At 52.4% G+C, this 8,484-nt stretch overlaps 2 non-coding genes across 2 annotated transcripts; both read left to right on the top strand.

The window, feature by feature from the left end:
• Window positions 1-2,802: 2,802 nt before the first annotated feature.
• LOC147796142 (U2 spliceosomal RNA) lies at window positions 2,803-2,995 on the top strand. Its single transcript, XR_015428346.1, has one exon. It is a non-coding gene; the product is annotated as a U2 spliceosomal RNA (small nuclear RNA).
• A 5,296-nt stretch (window positions 2,996-8,291) lies between these two features.
• LOC147796141 (U2 spliceosomal RNA) lies at window positions 8,292-8,484 on the top strand. The gene has a single exon (XR_015428365.1). It is a non-coding gene; the product is annotated as a U2 spliceosomal RNA (small nuclear RNA).

Genomic DNA, 8,484 nt, shown 5'->3' with positions numbered 1-8,484 from the left:
CCCTTGCCGTAAGTTTCAGCTTGCCCTTGCAAGCCATGCGCGTCTTCACGCCTGGGTGGCCGGGGGGCGCTCTTTTCAACTGGCGGGAAGGTGGACAATGCGCCCGTGTTCAGAATCCACGCCGCCCGTGATAAAAGCCGGCGTAGCCGTGACGCTTTTTCATTCGATCCCTCGATCTCTCACACTTCAAGCGCTCCAGCATGGCTCCTAAAGTTAGCGGGAAAGGTCAGAAGAAGGCCGGAAACACCAAGACCCCGACTCGCACAGACAAGAAGAGGCACCGGCGTCGCAAGGAGAGCTACGGCATCTACATTTATAAAGTCATGAAACAGGTGCACCCCGACACGGGCATCTCCAGCAAGGCCATGAGCATCATGAACAGCTTTGTCAATGACGTCTTCGAGCGCATCGCAACCGAGGCCTCTCGCCTTGCACACTACAACAAGAAGTCGACCATCACCAGCCGCGAGGTGCAGACAGCAGTTCGCCTGCTCCTGCCGGGAGAGCTTGCCAAGCATGCAGTCAGCGAGGGCACCAAGGCCGTCACCAAGTACACGACTTCCAAGTAGCCCGCCGCTACCAACCAAACGGCTCTTTTCAGAGCCAAAACAACTCCACGAAAGAGATGCTTTGCTTTTCTGCGTTCTTGGTCTCCTTTTGTCTAATACAGGTGCCTCGTAATTAAAAAGGTATTTTTCCGAATATCGCGCACACTGCAAGCAAATAGATATTGCCTCTTGACGGTGCTTGTATGGGGGGGGGGGGTTGAGGTGAAAACTTTTCCTGATCTTTTTCGCACTCGCTCTGACCTTAATATTTGACGGTTGTTCAGATTGTCCAAGAGGGTGCCTCGTGTAAACGTCCAGACACCGTGAAACGGGCATTCCCCTTGCGAGGGACCTGTCGCAAAATATACAAACTGTATTTCTGACGGCTTCAGCCCCCCCCCCCCCCCGGGGTGTGGTAACTCATGTGGACCCGGTTTTCTTTTCTCTCTGTTCTTTCTTTCTTTTGGCTTTGTTACATTTTGGTTCCCGTTCATGGACTTGATTTTGTGTTTATCCCGGCCTGTGGGCTCCGGCTCATCCAACCGTGCGATGGACCCGCTGCGTGACGTGATTGGCTAGTTGGTACGCTTCGGCCAATCCACTGGACTGCTATAACTTGTGTCGCGGGCCCCAGAGCAACCATTCCAGCGCAACTGCGACCCGGTGAACAGATCTGCACACTGATTTCTCTCAAGATGTCTGGACGAGGAAAGAGCGGCAAATCCAGAAGCAAGGCCAAGAGCAGGTCATCGCGGGCTGGCCTTCAGTTTCCCGTTGGCCGCGTTCACCGATTCCTGCGCAAGGGAAACTACGCCGAACGTGTTGGCGCCGGTGCCCCTGTCTACCTGGCTGCAGTGATGGAGTACCTTACCGCTGAGATCTTGGAGCTAGCCGGTAATGCTGCCCGCGACAACAAGAAGACAAGAATCAACCCACGTCACCTGCAACTTGCCATACGCAACGACGAGGAGCTCAACAAGCTGATGAGCGGGGTAACCATCGCGCAAGGAGGTGTGCTCCCCAATATTCAGTCGGTCCTCTTGCCCAAGAAGACCGCCAAAGTCTCCAACTGAAAGGACGGGCCCCTTGCCCCGCGAACCCAAAGGCTCTTTTCAGGGCCGCCACTATTTCAAAGAAGAGATAGGTCGATGGCTGTTTAATTGAAAGCCCCCTTTGTGCCATGCTACTTCGGATGTTGTGTTATTTTCTAGGTTTATCTTTCTAGTTACTTCTCGGAACTGTATTAATATTCGTTCTTGATCGCTTCCATCTTTTCGTTTCATTCCAATATTGAACGATACGCCGCAGTTCGGCCTTGCCGAAGTCCCACCTGCTTGTTCCTCCTTCAAACGTCGGCCCCGCCTTCGAACCGACCCCGCTGGACGAGGCCCGGTTGGTGTCTCTTTGCGACTCCAAATTGCAGCCTGCCTTTCTCTTTACTCCTGCCGTGCCGGCCGTTGCGGTGCTGTATAATGACATGTTTGTGTTTCGAACCTGAATCCAGGCAACGCGCGTCAAATATGCAACGCGTATAACTTACGCAACAGACGTGCATTCTTTTCATTGTTCTAAGGGCCGTTCATCTCATCAAATATTCAGCACGCAGTGTGTGCTTGCAAACTTTCCAAGTTTACAAATGATGTGTTGGTTCATCATTGTGTATTGACATGTTCAGCTTTTTATTATGCGCCGTCGGGTGCGCGCTTCTACGTAGCGCAAAAGGCAAGTGCGTGCCTCATGGATGATTTTCAATAATTTTGGAACTGCATCGTTTGGCTCTTACTGCCGACAGTAAACCATCCTTTCACACGTACATTCAACACGTGATCCCGTGAAGCACACCCTCACGGCCTTTCAAGTTTAAAACCCGATAGGTTCTTCTCACAAGTCCTGAATGTGAAATACGGGTATATCACGGGTTCTGCCGTTAAAAGTAAAGAGTGTAAGCAATGGCACACTGTCACTGTCACGAGGTCTTGGAAGCGTGCTATATCGCCACGCCCACAACGTGGGATCACTTCCGGCGCGGTGTCGAGTGTAGACACAGTGCAATTGCAATTGTGAAGGGCGCCATCTTGTGGCTTGCATATAGTGCGGCGCAGGTACTTGCGCAGAGTCGACCGTGGGAACATGTCTCACTGAAAGATTGTTCATGATATTAACAGAAATTGCCAAAGTTCAAGGTCATGTCCTCATTTACTGTCACGATCGAGAGGTTATCTTGGGCTGCGTAATGTGGAAAATACTGATCTTTATCGCTTCTCGGCCTTTTGGCTAAGATCATGTGTAGTATCTGTTCTTTTCAGTGTGATATCTGAAACGCTGTTCATTGAACAGCCAGTTTATCAAACTGATTTTTGAACTTGGGCTGTGGAATAGGGGCTTGCCTCGTCCCGGCCACGGGTTGGCCCGGTATAGCAGTACATCCGGGATTCGGCCCACTCCCTTCGGGGGACATAAAAAAAGATAAAAACACGGACTGACTTAATTTTTGTTGAATTACTTTATCTCTCGGCTATTTCTTCCTCTCCGAAACATTTCGACAAAAAAAAGGCCATTTTACAAAAATGGACATTATATACCGTATGTTTCTGAGCAATAACGGCATGCAAGAATGCCAATAAAAAGTGGCAGGGAAAAGAGAGAGACAAAGACACGACACCCACTTCTTGTCTGGCGTCATCGCATTTTATTTTGACGGGTTTTCACATGACGATCTCCCCCCCCCCCCTCCTCCAATTCTCCTTCTGTCCGTCCCCCCCCCCCGTGGACCTTTGACCTCGCTCTCTTGACCCCGTTTACCGCCAGCCAGAGGGCGCTGTCGCCCCAACCGCACGCTCGCGCAGCTTCTACCGCGTCCGCGCAGGCGTTATACCTGCTCTGCCGGCTTGTCGTCCGCATCATTTGCACTAGCGATTGAACAGAGCAAGAACATCATGTCTGGACGAGGCAAGGGAGGCAAAGGACTGGGCAAGGGGGGTGCCAAACGCCACCGGAAGGTCCTCCGTGACAACATCCAGGGCATCACCAAGCCGGCCATTCGTCGCCTTGCCCGCCGGGGAGGAGTGAAGCGCATCTCCGGTCTCATTTACGAGGAAACGCGTGGAGTCCTGAAAGTCTTCCTGGAGAACGTCATCCGCGATGCGGTCACCTACTGCGAACACGCCAAGAGGAAGACTGTCACTGCCATGGACGTGGTGTACGCGCTCAAGAGGCAAGGGCGGACGCTGTACGGCTTTGGGGGCTAGACCGCCGAATTCCCATTTCAAAACCAACGGCTCTCTTCAGAGCCACGACAGTTTTCCAAAAGAGATTTATTCCCACGCATAGCTGCTGTATGATTACCCTGTTCGTAATTAATAGCTATAATTGCCATCCTTCCTTAAGCTCGATCAATGACCCCGATCGTTTTCCCGTGGATTCTTTTTGTATGTTTCCCTCTCCGTTCCTTGTCGTTGCGGTTCATTTCGTCCCTCTCCGCGTTTTCCGTTTAATACGGTACGTAGCCGTCTTGTCGTAATGTGTTCGTGATACCCAAGTGACTTCCACAGCCCTGCTGTTTCACTGATGCGCGTCCGTGTGTACTGTCGTTGAGCCTGACGGTGGAAAGCGTTGAGTACTGGATGGAACGCGTGACGGGCGGAAGGGTGTTGCCGCGATGTAGGCGGAGTTGTGCTCAGCGTGAAAGTGCCGTGTGTGGTTGGTTGGGCGGTGGTGGTGCTGGGGGTGGTTTTTTTCTTCTCTTGACACAGAGCTGTCGGTGCACTTTGCCCTCTTGTCGCGGTCCCCCCCCCCCCCCAAATTAACCTCAGTGTACATGTGACCAGTCAAGCGCTGCGCCCGCCCTTGGAGTCATCCAATCGGAAAGCGGTCCATTGTCAGGCCTTCGGCCCGGGATGCCGTTGCCGGGCTTAAGAGACGCTGGGTTGCCGTGCCCTGCACTCACTTGTGTCAAGCTCCGAGCACCCGACGCACCTCATCATGGCTCGCACCAAGCAGACGGCAAGAAAGAGCACGGGCGGGAAAGCCCCCAGGAAGCAGTTGGCCACCAAGGCGGCCCGCAAGAGCGCTCCGGCTACTGGCGGCGTCAAGAAACCTCACCGGTACAGGCCGGGAACCGTTGCCCTCCGTGAGATCCGTCGCTACCAGAAGAGCACCGAACTGCTGATCCGAAAGCTCCCCTTCCAGAGACTTGTGCGAGAAATTGCACAGGATTTCAAGACCGAGCTGCGATTCCAAAGTTCTGCCGTCATGGCTTTGCAGGAGGCTAGCGAGGCTTACCTGGTGGGCCTGTTCGAGGACACCAACCTGTGCGCCATCCACGCAAAGAGGGTCACCATCATGCCCAAGGACATCCAGTTGGCCCGCCGAATTCGCGGTGAACGGGCCTGAGTGTTGGCGCGCCACGACCACCAAACCTAACGGCTCTTATCAGAGCCACCACTACTTCAAAAAGAGAATGATTCTGCTCGAGTTGTCTGCGGGGAAAGGTGCTGGGCGGGAGGAAATTAAACACAACCGAGTAACGGCCACAGTTGAGTCAATAATATAACAAATTGAAAGGGCTCTCCGATTGCGATTTCACACGGGGCGTGATTGGTCTGCTTTTCCTTCCCTCTCCTTTAAGTTTTGTGTAGTTATTCGTATTTGGGTATGAATGAGCGTACAGTATCAGACGACCCCTCCCCGACAGCTTCACCCCGGCCCTCGCTTTGAAAGCGACCTTCTTTCGCCTTTGTGGAGTCCGATCGACTTCCTGACTGGTACTCTTGTCAATTTAGTTAGCGACGCGAAAGGCTGCGTTGTGCTTTGGCAGACGAATTCCGCGTTAGCCGCTTGAGAGGATGGCGGAGAAAATAACCAAATATTCAAATAGAACAGATAACTCGGTTGCACGGAACGGTTATTGACCGAACGAACGACCGACCGCTTTCAGCGTTTCCCTTGCCGTAAGTTTCAGCTTGCCCTTGCAAGCCATGCGCGTCTTCACGCCTGGGTGGCCGGGGGGCGCTCTTTTCAACTGGCGGGAAGGTGGACAATGCGCCCGTGTTCAGAATCCACGCCGCCCGTGATAAAAGCCGGCGTAGCCGTGACGCTTTTTCATTCGATCCCTCGATCTCTCACACTTCAAGCGCTCCAGCATGGCTCCTAAAGTTAGCGGGAAAGGTCAGAAGAAGGCCGGAAACACCAAGACCCCGACTCGCACAGACAAGAAGAGGCACCGGCGTCGCAAGGAGAGCTACGGCATCTACATTTATAAAGTCATGAAACAGGTGCACCCCGACACGGGCATCTCCAGCAAGGCCATGAGCATCATGAACAGCTTTGTCAATGACGTCTTCGAGCGCATCGCAACCGAGGCCTCTCGCCTTGCACACTACAACAAGAAGTCGACCATCACCAGCCGCGAGGTGCAGACAGCAGTTCGCCTGCTCCTGCCGGGAGAGCTTGCCAAGCATGCAGTCAGCGAGGGCACCAAGGCCGTCACCAAGTACACGACTTCCAAGTAGCCCGCCGCTACCAACCAAACGGCTCTTTTCAGAGCCAAAACAACTCCACGAAAGAGATGCTTTGCTTTTCTGCGTTCTTGGTCTCCTTTTGTCTAATACAGGTGCCTCGTAATTAAAAAGGTATTTTTCCGAATATCGCGCACACTGCAAGCAAATAGATATTGCCTCTTGACGGTGCTTGTATGGGGGGGGGGGGTTGAGGTGAAAACTTTTCCTGATCTTTTTCGCACTCGCTCTGACCTTAATATTTGACGGTTGTTCAGATTGTCCAAGAGGGTGCCTCGTGTAAACGTCCAGACACCGTGAAACGGGCATTCCCCTTGCGAGGGACCTGTCGCAAAATATACAAACTGTATTTCTGACGGCTTCAGCCCCCCCCCCCCCCCGGGGTGTGGTAACTCATGTGGACCCGGTTTTCTTTTCTCTCTGTTCTTTCTTTCTTTTGGCTTTGTTACATTTTGGTTCCCGTTCATGGACTTGATTTTGTGTTTATCCCGGCCTGTGGGCTCCGGCTCATCCAACCGTGCGATGGACCCGCTGCGTGACGTGATTGGCTAGTTGGTACGCTTCGGCCAATCCACTGGACTGCTATAACTTGTGTCGCGGGCCCCAGAGCAACCATTCCAGCGCAACTGCGACCCGGTGAACAGATCTGCACACTGATTTCTCTCAAGATGTCTGGACGAGGAAAGAGCGGCAAATCCAGAAGCAAGGCCAAGAGCAGGTCATCGCGGGCTGGCCTTCAGTTTCCCGTTGGCCGCGTTCACCGATTCCTGCGCAAGGGAAACTACGCCGAACGTGTTGGCGCCGGTGCCCCTGTCTACCTGGCTGCAGTGATGGAGTACCTTACCGCTGAGATCTTGGAGCTAGCCGGTAATGCTGCCCGCGACAACAAGAAGACAAGAATCAACCCACGTCACCTGCAACTTGCCATACGCAACGACGAGGAGCTCAACAAGCTGATGAGCGGGGTAACCATCGCGCAAGGAGGTGTGCTCCCCAATATTCAGTCGGTCCTCTTGCCCAAGAAGACCGCCAAAGTCTCCAACTGAAAGGACGGGCCCCTTGCCCCGCGAACCCAAAGGCTCTTTTCAGGGCCGCCACTATTTCAAAGAAGAGATAGGTCGATGGCTGTTTAATTGAAAGCCCCCTTTGTGCCATGCTACTTCGGATGTTGTGTTATTTTCTAGGTTTATCTTTCTAGTTACTTCTCGGAACTGTATTAATATTCGTTCTTGATCGCTTCCATCTTTTCGTTTCATTCCAATATTGAACGATACGCCGCAGTTCGGCCTTGCCGAAGTCCCACCTGCTTGTTCCTCCTTCAAACGTCGGCCCCGCCTTCGAACCGACCCCGCTGGACGAGGCCCGGTTGGTGTCTCTTTGCGACTCCAAATTGCAGCCTGCCTTTCTCTTTACTCCTGCCGTGCCGGCCGTTGCGGTGCTGTATAATGACATGTTTGTGTTTCGAACCTGAATCCAGGCAACGCGCGTCAAATATGCAACGCGTATAACTTACGCAACAGACGTGCATTCTTTTCATTGTTCTAAGGGCCGTTCATCTCATCAAATATTCAGCACGCAGTGTGTGCTTGCAAACTTTCCAAGTTTACAAATGATGTGTTGGTTCATCATTGTGTATTGACATGTTCAGCTTTTTATTATGCGCCGTCGGGTGCGCGCTTCTACGTAGCGCAAAAGGCAAGTGCGTGCCTCATGGATGATTTTCAATAATTTTGGAACTGCATCGTTTGGCTCTTACTGCCGACAGTAAACCATCCTTTCACACGTACATTCAACACGTGATCCCGTGAAGCACACCCTCACGGCCTTTCAAGTTTAAAACCCGATAGGTTCTTCTCACAAGTCCTGAATGTGAAATACGGGTATATCACGGGTTCTGCCGTTAAAAGTAAAGAGTGTAAGCAATGGCACACTGTCACTGTCACGAGGTCTTGGAAGCGTGCTATATCGCCACGCCCACAACGTGGGATCACTTCCGGCGCGGTGTCGAGTGTAGACACAGTGCAATTGCAATTGTGAAGGGCGCCATCTTGTGGCTTGCATATAGTGCGGCGCAGGTACTTGCGCAGAGTCGACCGTGGGAACATGTCTCACTGAAAGATTGTTCATGATATTAACAGAAATTGCCAAAGTTCAAGGTCATGTCCTCATTTACTGTCACGATCGAGAGGTTATCTTGGGCTGCGTAATGTGGAAAATACTGATCTTTATCGCTTCTCGGCCTTTTGGCTAAGATCATGTGTAGTATCTGTTCTTTTCAGTGTGATATCTGAAACGCTGTTCATTGAACAGCCAGTTTATCAAACTGATTTTTGAACTTGGGCTGTGGAATAGGGGCTTGCCTCGTCCCGGCCACGGGTTGGCCCGGTATAGCAGTACATCCGGGATTCGGCCCACTCCCT

This window comes from Acanthaster planci, linkage group LG18 (assembly GCF_054643075.1).
Source record: "Acanthaster planci isolate LZ-2023a linkage group LG18, COTS_SCS, whole genome shotgun sequence".
NCBI classification, from domain to species: Eukaryota; Metazoa; Echinodermata; class Asteroidea; order Valvatida; family Acanthasteridae; genus Acanthaster; species Acanthaster planci.
This window is presented reverse-complemented; position numbering and strand designations above follow the sequence as displayed.